Source organism: Trichechus manatus, unplaced genomic scaffold, assembly GCF_000243295.1.
Source record: "Trichechus manatus latirostris isolate Lorelei unplaced genomic scaffold, TriManLat1.0 scaffold00056, whole genome shotgun sequence".
NCBI classification, from domain to species: Eukaryota; Metazoa; Chordata; class Mammalia; order Sirenia; family Trichechidae; genus Trichechus; species Trichechus manatus.
In genome coordinates this window covers 15,653,005-15,659,020 of record NW_004443992.1, presented here as the reverse complement: position 1 = coordinate 15,659,020, position 6,016 = coordinate 15,653,005, and positions in this window count along the sequence as shown.

Sequence of the window (6,016 nt, the reverse complement as noted above, 5' to 3'; positions counted from 1 at the left end):
TCAGGTGGGAAGTGTGAAGATCTGAACTAGACAATGGTACTGAGAATGGAGAGAACAGGATGGATCCTTGAGGTAAATAAGGAAGTTGATGGGTTTGGTGGGGCCAGTGAGCTGTGCGGGTTGAGGGAGAACAAGTCAGAGAAGTTTCCTACATTTCTGACTTCACAGTGGTGTCTCCACACCAGGAGAAAGGCTAGTCCGCATCCCAGAAGCTTTGGGAGGGAGGCTCTGGTGAACTTTTGCACTTTCACATTGCAAAGGTCAGTGAAGAGGGGTGGGCTATTCCTAATCTCCTGGCAGGCTTGAGGTCAGTCCCGAGATACTGTCTCAATGCAAGTCCCCTTGAAAGCCAAAAGAAACATTGGTCTTTTTAGAATCATATGGGATGAAGCTGATGTGGGGTGAAATTTTGACCCATTTGCCTCAGTATCACCCTCTAGAAACACCCCAATCCAAGGCCACAGGCCTACACCGGCCCTCTGACTGGAGACCCTCATGAAGTGGAGGAGACCCCCATGGCTTGGGCAGTTCATCCCTGACTGAACTGGAGTTAGAATCGAGACCACATGAGCTCTCCTAGAAGGATAAAAACAAAATCAGTTTTCACATGAGGTCATCCGGATCACTTACCAAAACCAAACCCATTGTCATCGAGTCAATTCCAACTCATAAAAGCAACCCTATAGGACAGAGTAGAACTGCCTCCATAGGGTTTCCAGGGAGCAGCTGGTGGATTCGAACTGCCCACCTTTTGGTTAGCAGCAGAGCACTTAACCACTGTGCCACCAGGGCTCCCAGATGACTCAGGCAGTAGGGAAAAAAAACATTGCTTCTAACTCAAACAAAAGCTCCTGTTAAGAAAATAAGAAAAAAAAGACTTTTTTTTCACCAAACTTTATTTTCTTCCTATTGTGGTAAATATATATATATACATATATATTGTTAGGTGTCATCAAGTTGGTTCTGACTCATAGTGACCCGATGCACCACAGAACGAAACACTGCCCTGTTCTGCACCATACTCACAATCGTTATGCTTGAGCCCATTGTGGCAGCCACTGTGTCAATCCATCTCATAGAGGGTCTTCCTCTTTTTCGCTGACCTTGTACCTTACCAAGCATGATGTCCTTCTCCAGGGACTGATCCCTCCTGACAACATGTCCAAAGTATGTAAGACGTAGTCTCGCCATCCCTCGTAAGTAGCATTCTGGTTGAACGTCTTGCAAGACAGATTTGTTTGTTCTTTTGGCAGTCCATGGTATATTCGGTATTCTTCACCAACACCACAACTCAAAGACGTCAATTCTTCTTCGGTCTTCCTTATTCATTGTCCAGCTTTCACATGCATATGATGCGATCGAAAATACCATGGCTTGGGTCAGGCACACCTTAGTCTTCAAGGTGACATCTTTGCTCTTCAACACTTTAAAGAGGTCTTTTGCAGCAGATTTGTACAATACAATGTGTCTTGATTTCCTGACTGCTCCTTCCATGGGTGTTGATTGTGGATCCAAGTAAAATGAAATCCTTGACAACTTCAATCTTTTCTCTGTTTATCATGATGTTGCTTATTGGTCCACTTGTGAGGATTTTTGTTTTCTTTATGTTGAGGTGTAATCCATACTGAAGGCTGTGGTCTTTGATCTTCACCAGTAAGTGCTTCAAGTACTCTTCACTTTCAGCAAGCAAGGTTGTTTCATCTGCATACAACAGGTCATTAACGACTCTTCTTCCAATCCTGATGCCCCTTTCTTCTTCATATAGTCCAGCTTCTCGGATTATTTGCTCAGCATACAGATATGAATAGGTATCGTGAAAGGATGCAACCCTGACATACACCTTTCCTGACTTTAAACCACGCAGTATCCCCTTGTTTAGTCCAAACAACTGCCTCTTGATCTGTGTACAGATTCCTCATGAGCACGATTAAGTCTTCTGGAATTCCTGTTCTTTGCAATGTTATCCATAATTTGTTATGATCCACACAATCGAATGCCTTTGCATAGTCAATAAAACACAGGTAAGCATCTTTCTGTATTCTCCGCTTTCAGCCAGGATCCATCTGACATCAGCAATGTTATCCCTGGTTCCACATCCTCTTCTAAATCCGGCCTGAATTTCTGGGTGTTCCCTGTCGACATACTGCCACAGCCACTTTTGAACGATCTTCAGCAAAATTTTACTTCATGTGATATTAATGATATTGTTTGATAATTTCCACATTCAGTTGGATCACCTTTCTTGGGAAAGGCATACATATGGATCTATTCCAGTCAGTTGGCCAGGTAGCTGTCTTCCAAATTTCTTGGCATAGATGAGTGAGCACTTCCAGCACTGCATCTATTTGTTGAAACATCTCAATTGATATTCTGTCAATTCCTGGAGCCTTGTTTTTTGCCAGTGCCTTCAGTGCAGCTTGGACTTCTTCCTTCAGTACCATTGCTTCCTGACCATATGCTACCTCCTGAAATGGTTGAACATCGACCAATTCTTTTTGGTATAATGACTCTGTATATTCCTTCCATCTTCTTTTGATGCTTCCTGCATCGAAAATGAAATGCCGAGCATGTTCTTACCTTTTGGTTTTCTATCTCCAGCTCTTTGCACGTCATTATCATACTTTACTTTGTCTTCTCAAGCCGCCCTTTGAAATCTTCTGTTCAGTTCTTTTACCTCATCATTTCTTCCTTTTGCTTTAGCCCCTCAACATTCAAGAGCAAGTTTCAGAGTCTCTTCTGACATTGTTTTGGTTTTTTTCTTTCTTTCCTGTCTTTTTAATGGCCTCTTGCTTTCTTTATGTATGATGTCCTTGATGTCGTTCCACAACTCGTCTGGTCTTTGGTCATTAGCGTTCAATGTGTCAAATCTATTCTTGAAATGGTCTCTAAATTCAGGTGGGATGTACTCAAGGTGGTACTTCGGCTCTTGTGGACTTGTTCTAATTTTCTTCAGTTTCAACTTGAACTTGCATAGGAGCAATTGATGGTCTATTCTATAGTCAGCCCCTGGCCTTGTTCTGACTGATGATATTGAGCTTTTCCATCGTCTCTTTCCACAGATATAGTCAATTTGATTCCTGTGTATTCTATCTGGCGAGGTCCATGTGTATAGTCGCCATTTATGTTGGTGAAAAAAGGTATTTGTAATGAAGAAGTCATTGGTCTTGCAAAATTTGATCATGCAATCTCTGGCATCGTTTCTATCACCAAGGCCATATTTTCCAACTACCGATCCTTCTTTGTTTCTAACTTTCACATTCCAATCACCAGTAATTATCAATGCATCCTGACTGCATGTTTGATCAATTTCAGACTGAAGAGGTTGGTAAAAATCTTCAATTTCTTCTTCTTTGGCCTTAGTGGTCGGTGCGTAAATTTGAATAATAGTCATATTAACTGGTCTTCCTTGTAGGTGTATGGATATTATCCTATCACTGACAGCGTTGTACTTCAGGATAGATCTTGAAATGCTCTTTTTGACAATGAATGCAATGCCATTCCTCTTCAAGTTGTCATTCCCAGCATAGTAGACCATATGGTTTTCCAATTCAAAATGGCCAGTACCAGTCCATTTTAGCTCACTAACGCCTAGCAGATTGATGTTTATGCATTCTATTTTATTTTTGACGATTTCCAATTTTCCTAGATTCATACTTCGTACATTCCACGTTCCGATTATTAATGGATTTTTGCAGCTGTTTCTTTTCATTTTGAGTTGTGCCACATTAGCAAATGAAGGTCCTGAAAGCTTGACTCCATCCAGTTCATTAAGGTCGACTCGACTTTGAGGCGGCAGCTCTTCCCAAATTGCCTTTTGAGTGCCCTCCAACCTAGGGGACTCATCTTTTGGCACTATATCAGACAATGTTCCGCTGCTATTCACAAGGTTTTCACTGGCTAATTCTTTTCAGGAGTAGACTGCCAGGTCCTTCTTCCTAGTCTGTCTTAGTCTGGGAGCTCAGCTGAAGCCTGTCTGCCATGGGTGACCCTACTGGTATCTGAATACCGGTGGCATAGCTCCCAGCATCACAGCAACACACAAGCCCCCACAGTATGACAAACTGACAGACACATGGGGGATACATATATATGTGTGTGTATATATTTACCATTTCAACATTTTTTACATATACAATTCAGTAACATTATATTCATCATGTTTTGCAACCATCACCATTATCCGTTTCCAAGTTTTTCCATCACTCTTAGCAGAAGCTCGATGTCCTCCTAAGCAGCATTTTCATTTCTTACAAGAGAACTTTAAGATATTTTAATAAAAGATCATATACCTCACATAATCTATAGACCATGAAAGGAATATTGTTGTTGCTGTGTGCCATCAAGTGGATTCCCTATATGACAGAGTAGAACTGCCCCACAGGGTTTCTTTCCTAGGCTGTAATCTTTACAGGAACAGATCACCAGGTCTTTTCTCCCATGGAGTGGCTTGTGGGTTTGAACCTCCAACCTTTTGGTTAGCAGCTGAGAGCTTAAACATTTCACCACCAGGACTCCTTATGAAAGGAATAGGGATCTACAAAAGTTAGGAGAATAGAAGAAAGTATCACAATATTATGTTTCTTAGCTTTAGGGCCTTTGTGAATTGGCATGTTTATTTTTCAACCAATCTTTGTCTCAATATAAAGACATGCCAACAACTCATTCTAAATGAATGCCAGTAAGGCTGTTTTTAAAAAAAATAGGAAAGATTGACTGTGGAGGTCCTTGAATGCTAAGGACTTTGGACATAAGACAGAGTATCATCTTTAAATGTAAGCATAAACGCTTGTGAAATATTTTGCTCAAGATAAGCTTTTTATGAAGGGTAATCATTTGTTGCTGAGGAACCCTGGTGACAAAATGGTAAAGAGTTTGGCAGCTAACGAAAAGGTCGGCAGTTCGAATCTACCAGCTGCTCCTTGGAAACCCTGTGGGGCAGTTCTACTTTGCCCTATAGGGCTGCTATGAGTTGGAATCCACCCAATGGCAACGGTTTTCTCTGGGTTTCATAGAAAGGAATGAAGTACAGATACATGCTACAACATGGATTAACACTGAACATTATGTTAAGTAAGAGGAACCAGTCACAAAAGACCATATAGTGCATGATTCTGTTTATACAATATGTCCAGAATGGGCAAATACATAGAGACAGAAAGCAGATTAGTGGTTGCCTAGGACTTGGGGCCAACTTTTTTCAGAAGTAGACTGCCACGTCCTTCTTCCTAGTCTGTCTTAGTCTGGAAGCTCAGCTGAAACCTGTCCACCATGGGTGACCCTGCCGGTATTTGAAATAACGGTGGCAAACCTTCCAGCATCACAGCAACACTCAAGCCACCACAGTATGACAAAATGACAACAACATAAACGGTGACTATACATGTGGACCTCACCAGATGGAATACACAGGAATCAAATTGACTACATCTGTGGAAAGAGATGAAGGAAAAACTCAGTATCAGTCAGAACAAGATCAAGGGCCAACTGTGAAACACACCATCAATTGCTCATCAATGCGCATATGCGCATTCAAGTTGAAGTTGAAGAAAATTACAGCAAGTCCACAAGAGCCAAAGTACAACCTTGAGTATATCCCACCTGAATTTAGAGACCTCTCAAGAATAGATTTGACACATTGAACACTAGTGACTGAAGACCAGACAAGTTGTGGAATGACATCAAAGACATCATACCTGAAGAAAGCAAGAGGTCATTAAAAAGACCGAAAAGATAAAAATGGGTGTCAGAAGAGACTCTGAAAATTGCTCTTGAAAGTACAGTAGCTAAGTGAAAGAAATGAAGCAAAAGAGCTGAACAGAAGATTTCAAAGGGCAACTCGAGAAGACAAAGTAAAGCATTGTAATGAAATGTGCAAACACCTGGAGTTAGAAAACCAAAAGGGAAGAACATGCTCAGCATTTCTCAAAAGCTGAATGAATTGAAGAAAAATTCAAGCCTCAAGTTTCAACATCGAAGGATTCTACAGGGAAAATATTAAACGACACAGAAAGCATCA